Raw genomic sequence first — 25211 nt, forward strand, 5'->3', positions numbered from 1 at the left:
GAAAAGATGCCATATTCAATATTTTGTTTTGAAAACCCATGTTTCCCATAAGACAGAAAGTCAGATTAGATCCCTATATGATAGCATGTAATATATAAACTCTAGAAAGATCACAGATCTAAATACAAAGAACATTTTATAAGTTTTAGAATAAAATATGAGAATATTTTTTTTGATGTCAGGGTAAAGAATGAGTTTTAAAAGAAATGCAAAAAGCAGAAATCAAAGTGATGGATAAATTTGGCTTCCTCAAAATTAAGACCTTTATATGACCATAGATACCACAAACGAAAAATAAATTATGAACAGGACAAAGGAATTGTAAATTATATAATAGTCAGAGGATTAGAACTCAGAATATATATAGAATTTCTACAAATAAAAAACCCCAGAGGATCTAATGGAAAAATGGGTGAAGTATATGAAAGCAATTCACAGTAGAGAAAACCTGAGTAGTACAGCAATGCATGAAAAGCTCTTGAATTTCACAGTACTTAGGGAAAACAGTATTTTTTTTTTTTAATGAGAAAAATCACAGTGAAGGAAAAACAAAGAAAGAAAAAGAATATTAGAAAGTAATGAGTAAAAGTAGTTCATAAAAGGTATGCTGAAAGTAGTTACTATATGGTTTTTGGAGTCTAAGTTTTAAAAACAAATAAGCAAAAGCAAATATTATTATATAGTTATTTAGTAATACCATTATAACTATACCTATAGGAAAGGCTATAATTAGATTTTTGGAGACAAAGAGCAGGGTTAAAGATATTAATTTTCCAGACAATTTTCAAGTCATTAATATCCAAGCAGTTAAAACTCTAAGTGTGCACTAGAAAGTATAGAGTGAGAAAAACAGGGGTTCTAGAAAGACCCCCCCAGGAGGACTAGCATTTTGGATGTCTCGTAAAGAGGGTAGAGAAATCCGAAGAGCAAGATGGTTTTGGTTCCAGGAGTAGAAAAAGTCCCGCAAATCAAGGGCTAAGAGTATTTCAAGAAGGGAGTGAGGTTACTGTGCCAAATGTAGCAGAAATATGCATTTAGATAAAGACAAACACTTGCAGGTTTTAAAAATGGTCTCAATGGATCCATCCATGGTGTCCTTGTCTAATTCCTTAACGTGGGGACTCAGCTGACTGGGACAACCTGGGGTCACAGCAGAGTGAAGCCCACCTATTTGCCTCTCACACTGGACTAAACAGCTGTCTTTCTTCACGCCCTAATGACACAATTCCAAGGATACATGTTAGAAATGACAAGAGAAACGGGTATGTATCTTTTACTCAACAGCAAAACTTACTTTTCTATTTATCTTCCTTTTGCTTAGCGTCGAGTGATTTTCAAAACTTTCAAAACAAAAACAAAAACAAAAAAACACAACGCTACTGCTGATCCTAGAGAAATACAAATAAGCATTGAGAAAAGAGTCTGCATACAGGAATCCACAGCCCTGAGAAGTGCAGCTGTCAGAGGCTGATCTTGGATTCCTGGCACCGAACCAAGTTAGTTTTGAGGAAGATACACAGTGTTCTCAGTCTTCGACCAACTTGACGTCTAGCCATCCTTAGCTCTCATGATATCTCAACACTAATCATAATAATAATATTAACCAAATAGGAAGTGAGTAGCGAATATATCATCTACAGAGGGTGGTCTAAGTCAGCTCTATCTAGAATTGGCTCAATTTTCCTTTGCTGGATTCAATCTCAGAATTCTTGTCTTAAATGTCGATTGTCACCAAACATAAACGTCTTGTTAAAACAAGTTTATCTTCATTGAACTTAACTCTGTAGTCTCTGATTAGCTGTTTGGAACTTAAATAAAGCATGTTTATGGTTGTTTCTCCCTTTGATGGTATGTCAATTGTTATGGGCAAAACTGTATGTCTCAGGTCCTTTAAAATGTCCTAGACTTTCCTCTGTAAATTTTAAAAGAACAAGTGTCACACTTAATTTTATTCAACGTATGCAGTTAAAGATAAGTTTTACTATTTTATGAAAGGATTCTTTATTAAAGGATTCATTATTGAGTTTCTAATAAGAAGCGACTAATTTCATAAAATATTATTTACAATATTTTGATTTGTGTTAAAATTTGAAATTTGAATGTTATGATGGCTTCAGGTGAAGTTGGACAAGTGCTCTAGATTTGTGCTACAGATTGAATGTTTATGTCCCCTAAAATTCCTATATTGAAACCCGGTATTAGGTTTTAGGAGAGGATTAGCATTTGGGAGGTGATTAGGTCACAATGGTGGAGCCCTAAAGAAAGAGATTAGTGTCCTTATAAAAGAGGTCCCCAAAACTCCCTCGCCTCTTCCTCCATGTGACGACACAGAGAGAAGGCAGCATCTGTGATCCAAGAGGTGGGCTCTCACCAGACAGTGAATCTGCCGGTGCCTTGATCTTGACATTCCCAGCTTCCAGAACTGTGAGAAATACATTTCAGTTGTTTACGAGCCACCTAGTTTATGCAGTATTGGTTACAGTGGCCCAAACGAACTCAGACAACTTTTCGCCCAAGCATCAGGGTTCTTGGTGTCACAAATTAGTGAGTGACATAATGCTTTAGCCCTAGTCTATGTAATTCTATGTAATTCTGGGTGTTTGTCTGCTAGATACAGGGGAGGGATGGAAACCAGCTAAGTCTGGGTGCCTCAGTGCTTTCTTGTAAGTGAAGTAGCAAAAGATGTCGAGAGCTCCCAAGATGTTTAAGAGGGAGTCCTGGCTCAACAAAGGATGAGGAAACAGTTGACAGCCGATTTATATCAATTCTGCTGATAAGATTCCTCTCAAAGATTTCATTGTAGTACATGATGTGGAGGGCCATAGTGTTTGGTTGGCAAGAGGCTGTTGCCAGGTCATGTCACCCTCTGCTCCAAACCTTGCAGGGTTCCTCGGACTGACTGAGGTATCACATGTCAGATGATCTGACCCCTCATTTCCTCCCACGACCTGGTTCTTACTATTCTTCCTCTTTCCTATTGAGCTCCTGTGCACTGCTCCTCATGGTCCTCGAACACATCAGCCACACTCCCACTTAGAAGTCTGGCACCACCTGGTGCCTTTGTTGAAATGCTCTCATCCCAAATGTCTCCATGGGTCAGTCCCTGTCTTAGTCAGCTCAGGCTGCCATAACATGATACCATAGACCGGGTGGCTTATAAACAGCAGAAACGTCTTTCTCACAGTTCTGAAGGCTGCAAGTCCAAGAGCGATGCATTCGCAGATCCAGTGTTGGGTGAAAGCCCAATTCCTGGTTCACAGAGGGCTGTCTTCTCACTGTGATCTCACATGGAGGATCTCTCTGGGGGATCTTTTATAGGACACTAATCTCATTCATGAGAGCTCCACCATCATGACCTCGTTACTATCCAAAGAGCCCCCTCCTAATACCATCACATTGAGGGTAAGGATTTCAACACATGAATTTTGGGAGGACATATATATCCAATCTATAGCACTCCCTCACCTCATGCAAATCTGCTCAGATGTCACCTATTTGATAAGTTTACCTACAGCATGTAATTTACAATCGCAATCTGCTTCCCTCCTACCTTGATCTTCCCAATATCTTTTAATATGATCTGTTCTTTTGCTTTACTTTTTTCTCTGTAGTGCTTATCACCTTCCAAAGGACTGTTTAACATTTCTCATTTCTCATGCTATCGAGTATTTCGTCTATCTTCCTTTGCTAGAACTCATGCTCTAAAAGAACAGGGATTTTAATTTTGTTCTCAAAGCAGTGTTTTGTATCTCAAAACTCTGAAAACAATTTCTGGCACAAAGTAAGTATACAATAAATATTTGGTGGATGAACGAATGAATAAGTGAGCGAATGAATGAAAGAAAGAAATTTGTAGAACATTGCGCGATGATAACATATCAGGACCACGAGAGCAGAGACTATCTGGATTTTGTTCACCTTGATATTTTCAGCTCCTACAACGGTCCCCAACGAAGAGTTTTTTTTTTTTTTGAAAGAGTGAATGAGTTACTGGGTAAGGGGATGAGTTCGTAAAATTTATACAAAGATTAGTGAACATAAATACCTTTGGGTCAGGATTGAGGTACTTTTGTGCCCCAAATCCTGCCCGGAATTCTTTAGCTGCATACAGGTCATAAAACTACCCAGGGTGTAGTCACCTGAGAACTCCAAAAGGCTACAATTACTTAAGAGAAAGTCTTCAGAGAGGTGACAACATCTGTTAATACAAAGCAAAAGAGCATGAAGATGATCTGGCCATATGTGCACGGTTCTATTGCAGTATGAAGGCTCACTTTTGGTGCTATTTTCTTCTGTTGTAATTGGAGATCATGGGCTTTTGAGTCTGACAAACTTGCATCAAATGCCCTCCCCATTGCGTCCCAGGCTGTGGGACTCTCAGAAAGTCACACTGTGTGGACCTCCATTCTCATATTTTAAAACAATACCCACTCTTCAAGATTGTTGTGCAGATAAAAACGACGTGTCAAGGAAAATGCTTCGTAGACATTTGAAAACACATCGCTATGCCCTCTGTGTCCTTTCTATGTATGCTTCTAATATTTCTGTTGCATACTGTATTCGCATAATATGCATAATAATACATAATTACCTATTGGAATTTTACAGAAGATTTTGTTTTCTCATCCAAGGTCTAACCCTTAGACCACTCTGTTCCTTTATTTTCATCTTGTATTTTACACTGGAACTGCATAGCAGAAAATGACACAAGAAATTTGCATTAAAATACAGGCCATTTCATTTCTTTCCTCAGTGCCAATCTAGCTGGTGATAGGCGCAGAGGTTATTAATGCTGGGTTACTTAAAATTTATAGCATTGTATCATAATTGACTAAAAGGGCAGAGCAATGACTCATACGTTACCCACTATTTGCATGTGAAAGTAGGTGCTGGTGTATATATATCCTTGATAAAGTCACGACCGCTTACCAAGCAAAAGTGACCACTGAAAGATGAAACTGTAGTTTACAATGAGTGCCCCAGCTCCATTATTAGGAAATATTTCTTATTGAAATGTGATTAACATTTAGCTTCTGGAATGGAATAAGCAAATTAGTAGTCAATGAATTTGCTAACTTTTTCTGTAGCCTACTTCGGTCCTTATAGATAACACTTGCATGATATAAATCGTACTGCGAAAGAGCACTTCCGTAATCTGCATACTTCCAGAAGGCCAGGTTTTCAGCTTCAAGGCTATAAAACTTGCACACTGTAAGGAGAGGAAAGGGGAGCATTGAAGGATGGAGAACTCTGATAGGTCCGCACAGCTTCTAAGTGGCAGAGCTGTGATTTGAACTTCTCGAAAGAGAAGCCAGTTCAGGTCAAGGATATATAACCAGAGAGCCATGCATTAAGGTTGTCTGAAGCGCTTCCAGTCCGTCAGATTCAGAGCAGCGATTCTTTTATATCTGTTTTATGTATGTGCCTTTCATGAAAAACAAAGATCTTATTTAAAGAAAGATCTATAAACTACTCGTGTCAAAGTATAATTTTTAAAAACTGAAAAACGTGGCTTTCATATAAATAAAGAACGATCAAAATGTAAACGTCTTCTGTAACCCTTTAATGAGGGGAGCAGTAAGATGTATTCAAAAGAGAATGAGAATATATGGGCAGTGGAAAAATAATTCCGTAATAAGATTTCTAGATCAGATGCACATCTGGGTCATGCCCTACAGGGAAGACACTTTTCTACAGATAGAAATCACTTGACTTCTGCTGGACAAAAATGTTGACATATAACTTCATAGAATCTAGGCCTTTAGTCAATAGTACTTAGCAGGTCAAGCAAAGTTACGCTCCCTAAACAAGTATACAACAATCCTTGGGCGAACCCGTTAAACAATGTTCCTTTATGGCATCAAATGACATGTTACCACGCTTTGCCTTATTTCCAAGTTTTGCATAACTTTTCCTAACTCCTAGTAAGTGTCTTCCTGGAAACTGAAAATAGATTAATAAATACAATGAAGATGTTGTTTTATTTACAGATGACTCTACAGTTTGCCATTTTATAATTTATAAAATGACCTAGGTGGTGAAAATGGCACCCGGATATTTCTGATATAAGAGCGCATGATCGCTATTTTTAAGAGGAGAAACCAGATCTTCCCTATAAAGAGCGTTACCAAAATGCTTATTTCAGGTGAAAAACATTATTTTTGTCAAAGCAGTTAATATCATGGAAATCTTAGAATGTCCATGACTCCCTCTCAGACAGCACTGAGAAGTCAATGCAAAGAACAAATGATGGATTGAAGGTGATTTCTGCTCTGGATGGAAAGATAAACAAAACTCCTTTTAGCATTAAAACATCCTTTAGCTTGAATAGGGATCTTTGTGCATCACAGGGACAAGTGACAAAACCTGGCCCAACGCAACTGGAAGCAAAGCCAATGGTAGGATTGAAAAGACTTGCTTTGTGCGTCCATTGCTTTACAGAAGGAGCCTTGCTCCATGTTTGCTGAAATTCAGTTCATAGGGGAAGACACTGGAGCTGGTCTATGGCAACAAAGCAGAATGGATAACGCACAAGGTTCCCTTTGAATCTCTGACTCAGTCGTTCTGATGTGCTGGACAGGCTTCTGAGGCCTTTTACTGCCTGGGTTCCTCTCTGTATTTGGACAGAGAGAATTTCTATAAACTCAGAGTGTTGTGTGTCACCCCAGTGTGTGTATTCTCTTTCACTGTTCCAGCTGTACAACTTTCTTAATTGGACCAGCTGTCCTCACGATGCTTAATCCCAATGCCGTATATTAAGAAGGGTCATGTGACCTAACATGGAATCAAGATGTTTTTTTAACCGTACCTCTGAGAATTTTCAAAACTCCATTACTTTTGAATACATAACTTCACTTTGAGGTACAACAAACATATTTATTAAAGAACAGACGATTTCCTAGCTTGACGGATTCCCTAGTAAGTGTGATTCCTAGGATTTGTAAAAACAACCTTTAGACAGATGTAACAAAATCATATTTTATGATATTACGAGGCTGCTATTCCCCGAGGTTCCTTGTTCTATGATCCTTTTCTCCACTGTTTAGGCTGCAAGAAAAGCTTCCTCCATGAACTGCCCTCGGGGAGAGAGTAATGCAAGGGGAGCTGCGAAATAGGCTTCTGAAATTCAGAGCACAGACAAGTCTTGAAAGGCAGAATAATTTAAATTCACAAGAAAAGCCTGAGACTTTCCAGGGGGAAAAATGTGTAGGTTCCACCTACCAGAGCCTGGAGTGTTTAGAGCATAACGTTTGTACCATAAATTCTGGAGCAGGGGGCGCCGCGTTGAGACTGATAGCTGCTTTCTTATCTTCACGGCCAGGGGTTAGAGTGGAAAGGGTGGCAGAGGTCCTGAAGGGTGGAGAGAGCAAGGACCACGGACTATCTCTTTACAAAGACATGAGTCACTGCATGGGGCTGCCATGTGTGTCAGGCAGATGTCCATTATCCTCTTTCCTAATGAAAGACGTATATGCACATCTTGGCCACACGTCCTCCCCCACTGCAGCTCCTCTTCCTACATATCCTGCCACTCCATCCCTCCACCCCTCAGAATTCACATCGCTTTCTGCCATGAGGAATATGCTCACTGCCCTCCATGAGAGCAGCCTGGTGGGATAGCAAAGCAATGTTTCCTAGAATGAGTTCCAGAGAACGCAATTTGAAAAACAGACCTCTCCACTCACCCTGCACATTAGCCTATTAGAGATTTTATGAGCCCTGTGTGGGACAGGAGAATGTCTTTGTGTTTCCCTAGAGTACTTGACCGTAGAAAATCCATGAAAACACAGGTACTGCTTGCCCTGGAATTTTATTGACATCCTGTGAGGCTACTGTTCTTCGAACTGTACTTTGGGGAACACTGGGCCAGCTCTCTGGCTGTGGGATCAGTGTGTCCTGGGGTTGCCTCGTGTCTAGATTTTCTAAAATTAGGAGTAATGCCACTTAGCACGATTGGCATATCAGATGAGATATGTCATATGATGTACAGGATCTGGTACACGGTAAGGTACCCTGTCCGTTTCCTGTCCTGCCTTTTGTTATGTGCCTCTTGCCTCGCATCCTCTCCTGTCTACATCCTCCTCAGCCTTCACCTTGCAAGGCCACCAGCTCCAGGAAGGGTTCACTATTCCACTCACACGCCATCTTGCTCACGCTCCTAAGCCATTTAGCCTCACTTGAAGTTCGAAAAATCTTAAGTTTTTAGTATCACAAACTTCTTTTGATTGCTGGTACTGCAAATATTCCTCACCTATATTATCATCGTTAAGTCCATCTTCTCCATAGACAGAAATTACCTTGAAAACTCAGAGTTTAGATGCTTTTATCCTTGAATTTTATGCTTCTAGAAAGAACCTGGATTGGAGTAGACACCCATTTGATGTCCGATGGATTGAGCACACTGCCGGAAGAAAAAAGTGCAGCCACAGGGGGAAACTTAAGCAATAGAAACAGTACATCAGTCAGGATGAGCCAGTCTGTGCTGCAGTAACAAAAAGTCTCAGAATTTTAGTGGTTCAAAAAACAAGATTTATATCTTGTTCATGCTATGTGAGGGTGAGCTAACTCTGAGATCCAGGATTCTACTGCTTGCTAATGTGACAATGGGAGAAAGAACTCTGGAGAGTCCCCAGTTAGCAGCTAAATGCTCTGGCCCACAGCTGTGTAATCAGCTCTGTTCACAACTCTGACTAGAATTAGCTGTGTGGCGGGGCCTCTGCTGCAAGCCTCTTCCGTTTGTTTATTGTCAGCCAGTGTGTGGGTACCCCTCCCTCTGGATGCCCTCCACTGAGACGTGATCCAGGCAAGTGTGTCCTGTGTCCCCTCATGGACGCTAATGCTAATGTTGGGACGCAGGAGCTGAGTAAGCTCTCACTGAACCTGGAGCCTTCGAGAACTATGGCGTTGAGCTGGACGAAGGATTCAGGGAGCAGGCCCCCAGGCAGAGGGCATCATCCTTGGTCAACCCTTCCCTCCTCCATTCCTACATATTTTCCCAGAATGACAAAATACTCTCAATTCTTTACATTGTCATTTCTGAAATTTTCTCAAAACAATTTTTTTTTTTTTGGTGTAAATAAGCATCACCTTAAAATGCAAACACAGCTAGGAGGGGGGAAGTATGTCACTGCGATGTTTTCAGTTCACTCAGCATGTTTACTTTTCAGGAATGGTTCACTGTAGTGAGCGGGAGAGGCTCTCTCAGTGTTGGGGGCAGGGGTGAGCACAGAGGCAGTTCTGGCTCTGAGATGACATTCTGAAGGGCGACAGGCCTCAGTGTGCTAAGGAACAGCCATAAGAGCCCCCGGGCCAAAGAAGAAAGTGTGAAAAAGCAGATGCCTTGGTAGAGAAGGCAGACTCGGATTATTTTGAAATTTTACTTTGGTGTTGCTTTACCCCCAAGAAAGAAAGGAAGAAACCACTGTCTCCCGCCCACCAGCCCCTTTTCGTTTCTCAGATCCTGAAACCAAGAAATGGGCTGATATCAGCTGCCTTCCAGCCAGAATAATGAAGTAGAGTTTACTAGCTTATTTAGTTTTCACGAAAGAAAAAATCATCATGTACTTCAAGAAAAACGAGTGAAGCCCCAGGACGTCTGCATGTGGCAGGAGTAGAGGTTATGTACTTTGTTTACCTCCAACAGATACTTCTTAAAAGAAGTCAAACCAGTATCTTTTATGCTACATTATTTGATTTAGTGCCTACTTATGTTAAAAAGTGAGTTGAGTGTGACTAAAATGAAAAGCTTAGATATAACCCTGAAACCAGTAATGCCAGAGTAAACAAACCGAGGGAGAGGAGTAACGGTGGCAGGAACCCTGATGAGGACAACAACAGGATCTGTCAATCTTTGATGGGTGTTTCCCATGTGTCAATCATGGTACCACGTGTCTTATGTCTGCTTATTCAACCCTCACAGAGCCCTATGAGGGATCTCTTCGTAGCCCCACTTTGCAGAGGAGGAAAAGTGGGTAATGAGCAACTCTGCGGGTGTTTGCTGACATACGAGTAAGGAGCAGATCTGAAGTTGGGACGTCCGGCTGAGAATCTTCCCGCTTCACCGCCTGCTTCTCCCGCTGTCGGCAGTGTGAGTGGATGGCAAGTGTGGTGCTGGACTTGCCGGCCCCCCAGGTGAGGATGAAAACAGGTGGAGTGCCCAGGTTCTGCCTGCCTAACAAACACCCTTGTGTCTTGTCACAGTTGCACCTCTGCATCTCCCACAAGCCACTCATCGATTGTGAATTAACAAAACAATGGAGTTGTACTAACAGAAGATGGAAAATCCCAGGGCAATCACTCTTCGGATCTTTGCAAGGAACATATGTCAAAAGCAAATCTTGATGTTCAACTTTCCAAAGTTATGGTCCCACTATAGAATAACAACGCACACTCAAACTCTCAGGAGCACTTCTAAGAAAATATAGACTCAGTGTGGACTGGCAAACATATGCCAACTGGTGAATTTTAAAGCAAAAAGAGCCAATGCCATTAAGAGGAAAATAATTGAATATGATTCAGAACCTTAAATCATTACCATATGTTACTTGAGTGACTCCCAACGTTAGAAAATATGTAAAAATGAAAAAAAAAAAAACACCTCCATGTTTTATTTTAACCATTTATTTCTTGAGACGGTGTTGAAACATGGATCTTAAATGTACTAGAACGGCAAATGCAAACTTTCCAAGAGTATAAGAAAACTTTTTTAAAGGCTTATATATTTAGTATGTTTTGCCATTAAAAATTTCCAGGAATAAATGGCTTAGCAAGCAGACAAATAAAAACTTGTAGCCAAGGAACTGCATTTAAAAATCAAAGACAATTATAGATGATGAAGGTAACAAGAAAGGCTTAGGATGCTCCGAAGTTTAAAGGGTTAATTTAGGGTTACTATTAAATAATGATATTCACTGTTACTTAACTAACTGGTTAAGGCAAATTGATAAAGCTAGCTATGTTAAAAACCTAATAATCCAGGGCAGTGGCCGAGGCTTCTGGCGGTCGTGACTCACCATTCCAATTAAGGGTATTTTACTAACAGTGACCTTCTTCCATACTTTGTGCTATCTCCTTAAAAATTCTAATAACCGAAGGCCTGATCACTTCTCAGAAATGGAAGTTGGAAAGGTTGTCGTAGGTGAAGCGGACAGAAGGAAATGGAGAGAACCTTGCCTCTCATCATCATTAGGCAGCTGGTCCACCATTCCTTGAGCATGTTCCTAGTATGAAAAAAATGAAGCCCTGGGGACAGCCTAGAGGAGAATGCTTGGCTCTTTGCAATGTCAGGAGACTACTAGAGGTGTGAATGCCATTATATTCTGTTATCTCAGGCCTCTCTGCTTTTTAACATTACTTTGCCTGATCCCGAAATAGACAAGGTCTTCGTGCATGTTGCATAGAGAGCAAAGAGAAGATCACAGAAAACCTTGATGTCACCTTTTCTTACCTCGTACTTATAAGACCGAAATATACATCTCAAAGTACTAAAGTCTTTAAGCTCATGTATGTTTCTAAGAGTTTCTCAACTTTAGATATTCAGCATTAAATGAGGAGTCTTTAAAATACTTTGAAATGTGAATTCTCTCTAAAATTTTCAGCGATGTGAATTTATAGCTAAGGAGTATGAAATAAAAACTTTGCAAAAGAATGAACTGATGCAGATATTGGTCAGACATACCAAAAATATCACAAAACGCTGGCTTCAGTATATTTAATTTTGCTCTCAAGGGAGGTCTTATTATAAGACTGGCCCCTGCCAACTAGGGAAGAAATGTGAAATGCGTCCTCAAGCTTCTGTAACATGTCTCTCATCATTTTTAAGTTCACAGAAAGCTCCACAAAGAGGCTTAGGTGATGCACTTTGGCCTGTGAAAACAGAAACTGTGTTTGCTCTTGGTTTTGTTTCTTGGAGAACTCATTCAACCATTGGGTTTCTGCTTTTCTGCATCTCTAAAAAAGGACAATTGAAGTTGATAATTGCTACAATTCCCTCTAGTTCTAAGAATTCTATTTCTACAATTTAAGTTGTTAGAAGAGATTACCTTTATCTATTTGTATTTCAAATCTTTTGAGTGATAGATTTAGCAAAATTGCAAGTGACCTGGGAGAAAAGATGATAATGCATCCACCATCCAGATGCATAAGAATTCAGAAATTAGGAAATATTTACAATAAAATTTCCAAAGTTTTATATTTTACAATAGGAATTGGAATAATTGCTACTCCTGATATAAATATGACAGGTCTACTCCATTTAAACACATGTATGTTCCTTCCTTCTGTTAACTAGAAGCCTAGTTAACAGAATTCTAAATAAATAAATTGCAAAGCTGCTCTAGTTAGGAGTTGTAAGGTCTGTTTGGTATTTTACAACATATGTGGTGTTTTTTTGAATGGAAACCTTATATTCTATATAAAGTCATATTTTTTTTTAACCAAATAAAGATGATTTTATTGGATCAAATTCAGATAATATTAACATTTATGGACAAATTCCAAACTTTCTTTGGTTTCTAGTAATCATACATGAATGAGAGTGGCTACAACAATTCTATTAATATATTTACTTCTGTCAGAAGCCACATTAGCAAGCATAATAAGAAAACATAAGAAAATAAACACTGAAAATTGGACTTTTAAAGCACCCATCACAGCTTATGGATTTTATTTAATAGATGCCAAAATAATTAAATTACTGCAAAATTTTAACTAATGTTTATTATTTATTTTGGCTTAAAATAAGAAACCCAGAAAGTTTATAATATCTCAGGTTCCGAAATTAATATCTTTGATTTACTAAAATAAAAACATATCACGATGTGTTAGGTTCACATCAGAAACTCACAGACTGGCTTCGACATGGCTTATGCATCTGGGAAATTCTAACGTCTTGGAACCTCGGTTTCTCATTTGTGAAAGACTTGCCTAGTAATTCAAAGAATTTAAGATTCGAGATAACAGCTTTCAGAAAAGTACTGAGAGGATCCTGAAACTATTTCGTTAGATCGATTCCAAAGATCTAGTGTAGAAAATATGTTTCCAACATCAGCCAGTTTGTGAGAATGCATTATTTAGGCCAAGTAACACTGGTAAAAGGGGCTTATAGTATTTGTCTGCCATGAGGAAGAAAATTATTATTGTCTTAAATCAACAGATGTTATGTTCTCCTTTGAATTGCACTTAGCTTTTCCTTGGAAAATGCAAACGTTAAGAACTTAGAAGAACAGCAGAGGGCGGCACAATCACAACCAAATCAAGCAAAGGAAAACCCTGGTATCACACACCCAAGTGCCCGGAAGTCCCGAGTCCTGTGTCTGAGAAAATGAGCCACAGCCAGGTGGGAAAACAACATTTCAAAGTGTATGTGGGAAAATGCCAATGAAAATGGTTCACATTGAATCTCAGCATCCGTTTCCAGATCAAGGGCTATGATTCTCTTTCTTGGGTCCATCCAGACTATTTCATTCACTTTGGGACACTGTATTTGAGAGAGGGGACAGTGCCAAGTTAGACCACGCCCAGGGCAGGTGAGGCAGGAGCCAGGAAGATGAGTTTTGGTGTACAGGGAATCACTGAAGAGAGAGGGCAGGTGTAGCTTGAGGTTAGAATCCTGAAGATGGTGGCTTTGTACACTTGAGAAGCATGGAAATGTGAAGCATGGAAATGGCTTATGTGTCACTGGAGGGCACGGGTCTAAGATGGACAGAGCTCACAGGAGGGCAGGGTTGGTAGAGCTGTGAGAAACAGCTTCAAAACACATGGAGCCACCCACGACTGAGTCAAATACCCTGTGAGGTCTCTAGGCAAAGGCTGCCTGCATTTCTTTCATAGACCTCAGAGATTTATAAGTCTGGTGAGAGGTTGGAGTCGATAATTAAGAATCTATAATTCTAATGCATTAATTACACTTATCATTATGTCAAATTGTATAGAGTCTGAGTAACTACTAGGAAATAAGTATGCAATCACATATGCTTTTAAAACACAAGCCATTATTTCTACATAACAAGTTATAATGACTGTGATGAACTCAGAGATCTGTTATTAAAACAAACTAATGATTATAATTGTTCAAGTAAGTATGAGAATGATTAAAAGAATTAGCTAATGGTTGTTCTCTGTTGATACACGATTGGACTCAGTGGGTGTCTGGTTATTATATACATGGGTATATTCATCCACACATATGCACAGACGCCCATGCAGACGTGCACATTTACATGAAGAGAAGTAGAGACTGGCTTATAGGGAAACACAGGCATTCTCATATGAAGGCATATCAGTCCTGCCTAGTTATTACACAAAGTAACACAAAAGCTTCTGAGATTTGCTTGCCTAGGTCTAGCCTTTACCACTTATTAACTTATTAAGGGGCCCTGGGCAACTTACCCCTTCTCAGTGGCTCTCAGATGGTCCCAGAACAGCAGCCCCGAGAACGTGCTAGAAACGCAAATTCTCAGACTCCACCCCAACTCTCCTCAATCAGAAACTCTGGAGGTGTGACCCAGAAATCTATTTTAACCAGACCTCTAGGTGACTTCTGATGCACACTAACATCCGAGGAATCCTGTTCGATCTCCATGTGTCTCAGTTTCCTCATCTATGAAATGGGGGCAAAGGAAGTTACTATGAGAAATAAATGAGTTAATATGTATCTACAGTGTTCAGAACAGGGCACGGCACATGCTAAGGAATATGTAAGTGTTGTCTAATAGCAGTAGACAAATCTCGATAGCAAAAAACTTTTATTTTGCCAAGTGCAAGAGTTAAAATAATGAAACCCATTGAAATGTGTGATGGAGAAACATCGAGGCTTCTCCAACCAGGGATCGTAGGAATTCCTTGGGAGAAAAGGCCAGTCAAGCCATGCTCATCGGAAAGCAGCCTTACCACCCTCACTGTCTGGGTCTACACGCTCCGCCCCAGCATGTTTGAGGGACATCATTTGGGTTAAGGCTGGCCCACCTCAAAGCCCACATTTTTACTGAGGTAGCCAAAAGAGGTTGGTCAAAAATATTACACCTCCATGCTCATCCTCAAGATCGAAGTTTATCAGGGCTCTACATGTCTTTGTAATTGAGCAATTAGAGATCGGCTAATCCAGATGCTAAAGGGTAAGAAAAAATGAAGACTTTCTCGGGCACTTTCAGCTCATCCTCCTGCAATGTCAGAAAAGTCAATCTTGAGTTTTTGGTGGTTATGAATGAGGGCTCTGGAATTCCTTTAATATGTAGAAAGCCTTTAATCCTCAACTTCCAAATATATAAAACAGGGATATTGTTGTTGGTGATGATAATGATGACGATGATGGTGACGATGATGGTGATGATGGTGATGATGATGGTGATGGTGATGATGGTGATGATGATAATGACAGTGATGATATTACCTTTCTCACAGGGCTGTGAGGGTCAGATGAGAGAAAAGATAAAATGGCAACCACCTAGCAAATGTCTCACATGCATTTACCATTGTGGAGTTATTAATTTTCACAGCTAAGTAAAATGATGTTTTGAAAGGTTAAGTCAATCACCCAATATCCCACAGCCAGTAAGTTGCAGAGTTGGAATTCCGAGCCTGGTACCTCAGGTTCTAGAATGAATGAGCTCCTCCCTGCACAGTGCCTTCCTCAAAGCTGCCATTATACTTACGAATGATATGAGATGTAATTCGCACACAATTATAAAATTAGAACAAAATTTCACGACAGGAAGATTGACGCTAACATTTTTTTAAAAAACTATTTTAGGGACAGATATACATAGACAATTTAAGTAAAATTATAATCTTAATTAATGAAATTGCCAATGAGTTCTTACCTTGGGAAATTAATTCACAATGAAGTCATCCGATTTAGAAATTATTTACCAAGGAAATACTCTGTGTCAGGCCCTATTTAGTGGATGGTAAAGCGAAGCTGAATAAGGGGTCTTTGTCAGAGAGCTGGTCTTCCAAAGATAGTGGCCCCCTTCTATTACAGCACTCACTGCTCCAGGACAATTACATCAGGATTTCAGTGGTGGGAGGGTGAGGAGCGGGTGGTGGTATAGGCATCAATGTTTCCTAAAATCTCCTCAGATGATACTATGGTACAGCCAAGAAGTAGAACCATGGTAGGGGAAGGAGGCCGCTTTATCCTGGATCCCATTCAAGTCCTGGGATTCATTATTTCTTCACTGCCCTGTGTTGGGGTCACACAGAGCAGCCCCTTCCTTACCAATCATCATTTCTGATGGGGAGAAATCTGGAACTAGCACTAGATATTATGATGTGGTCAAGTCCTCAAAAATAAAAGCATAAGCCTGATAATTCACCTGATAGAAAATGAGCTAATTGAACCTGGATGTTATAGAGGCAACCCACAAACGTCCAGGAGGCTAGGAGGATGGAGATCTTGGAGAGGTTTTTTGTATGGAGCTTGGTCCTGGGGGTGAGGAGGAGGAAAAATGGCACCTGAACTATAGGAGTGAAGGAAGGAGAGAGAGAAGGAGGAAGAGAGGTAGGAAGAATGAGAGGTGGGGGGAGGGGAGGAAGAGAGGGAAGGAGAGAATTTAAGATGAAAGAAGCTTGACTAATTCTTGTGATTAAATTAAAAAAAAAAGGAAAAGAGAAGACGAGGCAAGGGTAATCAACGGAGTACCCTCGGAGAAGAGAGGAAGGGATGGGATCCAGAATCAGGTGCTGCGGGGAGCTTCCTCAGATAGGAAGATGTCTCTCTTGATGAGAGCATCTGAGAGCAGGCGAGGAAGGGTACAGGCAGGGACAGGACCAGAGCAAGGGCAGTTCAGGGTGAACGTAACCATATAAGATGCTGGTGCCAACAAGAGACCTGTGCAGTCGACAATTATTCCTTCACTGTGAAATAATGATAAAGGCACTTCTGACATTAAATATGAGGGACTTTCCAGAAATTGGCTGGAGTTCATTCCACAAACAAACACACACGCAAAGACTTCATGATCCGGCATTTGCAAGGAATACAAAAGAATCCTCATACTGATTTCCACTAGGCTCGGAATAAACAGAGCTGGTCTCTTTTCATTTTAGAATTCAATATGGGGCTCAGCTTTGCCTTCCAATAAGAGTTTGCAAAGAAGTCACAGGAAGAGTTTTGCTACAGGACATACTTTCCTCATCCTATCATCTAGGAGTAACAGCCACAACAAAACCCAGGTGGACACGATTCTGCATTGCTCCTCTTTCTGAAGTAAGTATTCCCTTGGGAGATCGTCTTTCCAGCATTAGAACTCACGCAGGGGCCAAGTGGGGAGTATATGATGGCGGCTGCATGTATGTTATCATGAAACTGGTTTCCTCTCCCAGCAAAAAATATTTACTTTGCAAACTGGTTGATATCAAACGAATTCAGTGTTATCGTGGTTTTAATTATGATGGTTTTAAGAGAACGGCCGATATTCAAAAACGAATTATCTTTTACTAGGAACATCTTTTCCTTCCATTGGTCTTTGTTCTAAAATATCAGATTCGAAGTCTAAAAAAAAAAAAAAAAGGTACAATTTTACTTTGTTTCCAGCTTTTTAAATACGTTGAGATCACTCTTGGATTGAAGTACACAAAAGCTGAGTAATAATCATAATGATAACGTAATAGGTGTTTTTTAAACTTAAGATTCCAAACATCCAGATGTTTGGCCTTTGCTGAAGGCATCCAGATGACTGATTGGGGTTTTTCAGTTTTCATACAGCTACAGGACTTTATGGAGCCACGGGCTTTTAGCTGCACCAATGTAATTAGAAATCAAAATTATTCTCCTATCATGTAGGATCTCTACGAGCAAGCTAAGGTCTGCAGGCCGAATTCAGCTGGGGCCATTCCTTGACGGCTAGTCTCTGGCAGGAAGGGCTGAGTGTTTGCAATGGAGACCCAAAGGCCGCCATGCTGAAAATATTTACTACCTGGCCGTCTGCAGAAAAAGTCTGCCAATCCCTTATGTAGATCTCCTCCTTTCCTTAGCTAATTGTCTTTAGGAAGTTCAAATAAATCAGTGTGCTTTATGTGTACATGAACGATAAACACTTTGAGAAAGCACACTCATGATTTTGGCCACTGTTCAGAGGTGAGCTTAATGGAGTGGAATGTTTAGAAGGTCACGGGGTTAACTGCTCTCCGCCTTGGAAATCATTACGCATTTGGCTACGAAAATGGCTAACTTTGGTTGCCCAGGTAAATGAAAAGCCAACATGTTCTTCACAATTTCAATTTTTATAATTTACCCCACGGGAATTTTAAATAATACGTATTACAAGAAATGATGGAACATTCAAATTCAACTCAATATAAAGATTTAAGTCTCACTGAATTTTATTATATTAGTAACAATTATACATAATATATGCTTTTTAATGTAATTTTAGTATTACGTATAATTGTTACTAAATGTCGATTTCTGAATTGACATTTAGAAAGCTAAAGAACAAGACAAACACTTTAAAATGATAAATTAGGTTATTATTTTTTCTATATCATTTAAAACTTAAAGTTTTGTAAAATTCAGTTTTTTAGCCTATTATTTAATAATTTTTTAAGGAGTTAATTTAGCCACATTAGTACTCACAATTTATAACAAATCTAAATTAATAAGTATTTACTGAAAAGCTTAGAAATGGGCTTTTCCTGCAAGATATCTTGAATAAGAAGGAATAATACAATGTTTTCCCTTCTATTTCAATGTCCAGCTATAAAAAAAAAAAAAATCAAAATGATCCTTCATTTTTCATTGGTTTGAAAAACAGGAAGAAAAAGCCACAGCATATCTATTGTCTATAGATTCTTAGTTTTTCCTTTGAACATGACCTGAGAGTGTCTCCTAGCATAGACAGTGCTATGTCAGATTCTACCTCTCCATAAATACTACACACGCACTATTTACTGTATTAATATATGATACTAGCATTATATATGTGTGTGTATATACATAGTATATACAAAAATGTATAGTATGTACATGCATATATGTGTATAACTATACATTCATGCATATACTATGTACACAGGCACACAGATATATGCATATGTGTAATGTAATATACAATATATATAATGTATTAAAGATGAAGAATAATAGTAATGCCTGCCATGGCCCCAGCTATTATCACTAGACCCTCGCTCTGGCTTCTGAGTGCTTGCTGATTCTATGTTGTATGCAATCGCTGTAAAGGATGCACAAACACCAGAAGCTGTATCACAGGGACATACGTCTTCTTTCGACTTTATTTCCCAAGTTGAATCTGCTAGTGTCCAGGCTTTAAATTCCAGTCTCTATATTTTCTCAGCTATTTAATCTTCATTCTCATGTGCTTACCCTAAACTTGCCTTATCCATTACTAAACTAGAAAATTTGACCAGCAGGTCAGGTATCGTGATCCAGACAAAAATATAAATACCTTTTTCTTTTTCAAGTTAGCCAAAGTCATGCATTTAGAAAAGAAGGTCTCTATCATATCGTTTGTCTTTTAAAAGAATATCTGTCTGCTCCCTATGACACATGCATCCAGCATCAGCAAAGCCTCAGGCACCTCTTCCCATCACTTTTGACTTGTTTTAAGGCCTGTCATTTCCATTTCACAGGCGAGAACACTAAGACAAGGTCAGAGAAAGGGACTTGCCCAAAATTTACAGCGGAATCTGGGACCTGATCCCAGGTCTTTGGGTTTTAAGTCCAGCAAACTTATGATTACCTCACATTCAACCACAGACTTTTCATAAACCTAAGGAACCAAAGAAACCTACACAGAAATTAAGAGAAGTTTGTTTTTTTAAACACTGGTTTTTGACAAAGGGTGACTTGATATGGAATCACATTTATTTTGACAAAACTCTCAAACATAATTATTTTGTAAGAAATAACATAATAAACTTCTCAATACAAGATTTCAACTAGATTATCAATTTTGTTGCCTTAATACTAAAAAATACTTTAAGTGGCAAAATTCAAGATCTTTAAATCAACTTTGAGTTTAAGAGTAGAATCAAAAACATGCCAAATATCTGTGTCGCTATAATACAGAAACAAAAATTTTTTGAGGGTCAATGTAGGACAGTGAAGAAGACAGGGTTATTATTGAGGAGAAGTCTTGCTTATTTCACAGACGAGGAAACTGTGGCCAGGAAAGGTCCAGACTTTACTTGTAGCCATTTAATATCAGATCCAACAGTCTTATTATTAAATCATGCTGCTTTGGGTTTTAAGTACAGCAAACTTGTGATTGCCATGTTGACACCATAGATTTGGTTATCGAATGAACTGTGTGTTCACACTGGATTAAAAAGGCAAGATCCTTACAGCTGCACAAAACCAAAGGAACAGTCACAGCAAAAGAAATTTTACCATATCATCCACTCTCACACATGACTTTCTCAAATTTACAGTAAAAAAAAAAAAAAGAGAAGATAACAAAAAATTAAACACTTTATTTGTACACTGAATTAAAAGGACAAGTTACTTGGTAATATGTTTCCACCAAGTAATTTCTGAGTACTTTCTATCAGAGTGCTAAGATCAAGTATAAGAAAATTATAATAGTTTTCATTACAATAACTATTTTGAGCATTCAAACATATTTTAATTATGCTTTATATCTAAGTCTTAAGGTAGACATGGAAAATTTGGATCACGTTGTTAAGACTCCAACAGCACTTTTCACATACAAACATCCTTTTATAGTTCTCTCCAGACAGTTTAAAGTGAGACATGCATTACAAATTAATCTAAAGTAAATTACATTTGCTCAACTGCAGCCATTGGCTGTCACCTTACTAAAAACACCATTCAGTCAAAACTCAATATCTAGCTATTTGATTTAGTACAGGCTACTAAGGTTTGATGAAAGCAAGAAAGTGTGAAAATTTAAAACCCTTAAAGCAAATATAGGACATTTTATAGGTGATGAAAATAATTGAGTATAAATCTGTATTTTATTTCAATCTCTTACAAAATTGTCCTGTACTAAATAGTCAAGTGTCTTGATTAAGTAGACTTTAATGTTCCAAAAATAATCTATCAAGGCAGAATTTTCCTATCAGCAGCATATGACTCTCATCACCTTCAAATATTTCTCATTAAATAGAGATTAATTCACAAGGCCCCTACTCTGCTAAGGGCCCACTGTTTTAGGCAATAGCTCAGAAAGAGTTGCTAACATCATTATCAAAGGCACTAAAGTCCTGAAGAGCTTAATAAATTTGCCTGTATAATGAGTCCACAAAGAATCCTGTTTCCATGGAGGCTGGGCAGCTATTCTGCATGGAAACCTCATTCCAAGCTGTACATTTATATTTTCTTCCCTCCAAGAGGCATGCCACTGCATCTTTTCCTTTCCTCATTCCTTTCAATTGATGAGCTCATTGGCTGCCAAAATGCTGTCAAATGCCAGTTGTTATAGAAAAAGATTCTAACACTACCTCCAGACCTAGAGTGAGGAAGTCGATGGAAAAAATTGGTACCAACCAGTTGGTGAGATGTGTAAATCATAATTTAATAAAGAATTATTACATGTCTAAAGAAAAGTTCTCTGTCAAATTAAGAATGTATTTTGGAGGTGGTACAAAGTTGGAAGTGGCTGCTCATCCGACTAGACTCACCAGCGGGGTTACTTAGGCAGATCAGTGGTCCTTTGTGACGGCACTACCCCACCGTGCTGGGACATGACTGTGGTCTGCCAACTGGGTGTTCCTAGGGAAGTATTAAAAGTGTAAGTAGCCGAGGTAGATTTTTTTTTTTTTTCCCTCAAAGCCAGCATTTTTTAGTTTTCCCTTGGCGATTCTTAGTGCACGGTGGCATGTTAAAGGGATCTTTTAAATTTGGTCTTACCCAGTATCTCTCAAATCAATTTGGTCATGGAAGATTTTCATGACTGCATTGTGAGGAGCTGAACTGTGTCCCCCCAAAATTCATATGTCAAAATTCAGTACACCCCAAAATGTGGCTTATTTGAAGACAGGATCTTTAGAGAGGTGATTAAGTTAAAAGGAGTTTTTTAAGGTGGGCTCTAATCCCGTGTCACTGGTGTCTTTATAGGAAGACGAGATTAGGACACAGACGCACACAGAGGGAACACCACGTAAGGACACGAGGAGAAGGGGGCTGTCTGCAGGCCGAGGAGAGAGGCCTCGGAAGAAGCTGACCCTTCTGACACCTTGATCTAACACTTCCAGCCTCCGGAATCACATGAAAATAAGTTTCTTTCGTTTAAGCTACTGAGTCTTTACTTTGTTATGGGAGTCCGAGAAAGTTAATACACCTTAAAGATTCATCGGAATAAAATATTATCTTACAGCAAAAAAGTCCCTATGATTAATTCTAGGGACATGGAGAAGAGGGCGCAAAGCCTCTGGCCTGTCTTATGGTTGCACCCACCACGTGAACAACTGCTGCAGGGAACAGGGTTCATAGCTGTGAGGGAAATTATTTTTGCATGTTTGTGAACTGTAAATTTAGAGATCCTTCTGTAATTTATTTTAATTTTGCTCATGGATCGATTTGTGTGTTTGTTGTTGTTGTTGTTGTTACTGTTGTTTTGTTTTGCTTTTTAATTAGGAAAAATGGAAAGGGTAAAAATGCAGATGTGATGTCTTCATATCTACAAGTGCCTATATACACACAGAGCTGTGCTACAAAACGGATTCCTAAAATAAACGAGAAAAAATTTGCCTCTTGGATTTTAGAGTTAGGAGGAGAGGGAGAGGTACTAAGCAAGTATTGTTGCAATTTATTATTTGATTTCAATTTTTGTACATTTATGAAAGAAAAATATAGTGGCAGCTGAAATAGAACTACCGATAGCAGCTTTTCCTGAACAAATCCAAGGCAGATAAAACAATGATGCAGATGAAATCGTGGTATTCACGTTAATATTTTAAAATCTATATGCCATGTATTACTTTTTAACTTAAAGCTTCATTGATGATCATCATTCGGTGGTACCTATTTATTCACCTTCTTAATATTATTTGTGGTAAGCGAGATCTAGAAAACATTAAGAAATAAGAAACATACTTCACTCTAAAATATTTTCCTCTATGATTTTTCACATAAAATTTAAAATGGATCATTATTGTCTGATTTCATTACTGATACATATTTAAATTTTACCAAGTCACACCAGGATAGACTACAGTACAATTTGCTAAACTATCCAAAAATATTGTGTTTCCAAAGATGTTCTGGAAATCTAGATCCCTATGTATATGTTGCACATTTGAATGACATGTTATTTATGATACTAGGGAAAACAGTTAAGATTGGAAGCTTTGGCTAATAAAATATTGTAACTCTCAAATACTGTGGTTTAAATGAGCATGATAACATTTTTTCATTTATGCAAAGTAAAAGTTATTCTCAAGTCATCTTTTCTCATCTTTTACCCCTTTGTTTTGCTTTATGCCTGTGTATTGTTTAACTGGATAAACCTAGTCTCTCTCCTTTTTTGTTGCTATCTGGCTATTGTTCCATCAAAATATTTAAAGCCGTTGTTTTTTTTCTTTTCTTTAAAATGATTTGAGCTTTCTAGGAGTATGAAGCATTTATACGTATAAATGATTATTTTAATAATATTTTTAGTTCTTTGAGACTCTAGTGATGATAATATCAATGGCTAATAATTACTGAGTGTTCACTTTGTATCAGACCTTATGCTAAAATCTTTATATACTCTACTAAATTTAATCCACCTAATGGCCCTGCGAAGTTGATTCTATTAGTGTCTCCCCTTTTTTTTCCTCAGTAGGAAATGAATTTTAGGGAGGGTCAGCAATTGGGATTCCAATCCAGGTCTACTGGGTCCCTGATCCCAGATCTCGAGCTCTTAGCTATAAAGCTTGTAGGACAGCGACCTGCGGGGGAGTCTACAAGCTCTGAAAAATGAGTTTCCCACAGGCAGTTCTGAAGTTCAACATTCAAATACCCATGTGCATAAACAATCCAAGAAATCCGTATACACCTTCTGGCTGTAGAATATACAGTTATACAGATGTCTGTGATACGGACTCATCAATACACATTTTTGTTACACTTAGCAACTTCACATGATGACGATTATTGGTCGATCACTAACGAAAAAATATTTCTGCATAGTGAAATCCATGATGGTGGGTTAATATTAAGGTAGAGCAATCCCTTTTGTGGGGACCCCTTATGGAAAATAGATGGGTTGGGATCGTTCAGAAATCTGGGACGGGAAAAACGATGTAGTTAACGCAAGCAGGCTTTTAAAGAGGTACCCACATCAATTCCGAAGGGCAGTGCTTAACAGGACGAAACATACCTACATGGGCTCATAAGCTGTGCTATAATTAGATTCTACACACTGAGTCCCTCCTATGTGCCAGGAACTATCCAAGTGCAGAGGACAAAACCACCCAAGTCCTTGCTCATGTGGAAAGTCAACGCTTTCACTTACAATGGGAAACTCAGGCAAGGGGGATCACCACTGGGAACTCACCGCTTGGGAGAAATTTGTCTTATGTCCTAATTTATCAATCTGTAATTGTTTCTTTATGTGCTGGGTTTGACGAGGGAAAGAAAAAGAGGCAGAGGCTATGTCCTGTCCATTATTACTCTCAGGGCCCAGCCCACCATCTTTCACTCTTATAGGTACTGAGGAACCAACTCCAAAACATCATGGATACATGGTGGGAAATAGGTAGCCACGCCCACAGGGTCAACTAAGGATGCGGAAGAGGCAGGTCCAGGGAGGAAGCTATCGTGGACCATCAGAAGGCCACGGCCAGATAATGGAGGGATTTACAACTAAAAATATATTTTAAATAAATTCAGGAGTTCACCTTATTCCACTTACATATGAAAACAGATGACTGTAAACAGAACTCTTGGCCTAGTGATCTTCAGAATTTGATAGGACACTAGAAAGACAATGAAGGAAATCTAAAGAAAAATGCCCATTGCGGACTGAACAGGAAGCAGGCAAGAGGTTAGATCACTTCCACCCCATATTTCAGCTTATTTGGAAAAAAGGAAAACAATAAATTATCTAGTCCTCAGTACGAATTTGTCCCCACTGCTGACATCCTGGAATGGCTGTCTTGTCTCAACTGCCTACTCCTGGTTGTGGTCACAGGGACACCGGTGGACGGTCAGAGCCCTCTACACCCAGGAGCCAAGTCTTCCCTTTCACCGAGCTGAGAAGCCGAATAATTTTCAGCCCTGGGCCACCTGCGAATCCAGAGCGCAGGGT

General features: G+C 39.0%; 1 protein-coding gene and 1 long non-coding RNA gene across 2 annotated transcripts in view; both read right to left on the reverse strand.

The window, feature by feature from the left end:
* FBXL7 (F-box and leucine rich repeat protein 7) overlaps nt 1–25211 on the reverse strand; it is a 333789-nt gene that overhangs the window by 66453 nt on the left and 242125 nt on the right. The window lies entirely within an intron of this gene.
* On the reverse strand, nt 331–24635 carry LOC120586250 (uncharacterized). The gene is made up of 3 exons (XR_005648656.1): nt 24623–24635; nt 20499–20501; nt 331–1183 (listed from the first exon to the last, which is right to left on the reverse strand). It is a non-coding gene; the product is annotated as an uncharacterized LOC120586250 (long non-coding RNA).

This window comes from Pteropus medius, unplaced genomic scaffold (assembly GCF_902729225.1).
Source record: "Pteropus medius unplaced genomic scaffold, Ma_sr-lr_union100, whole genome shotgun sequence".
Lineage (NCBI taxonomy): Eukaryota > Metazoa > Chordata > Mammalia > Chiroptera > Pteropodidae > Pteropus > Pteropus medius.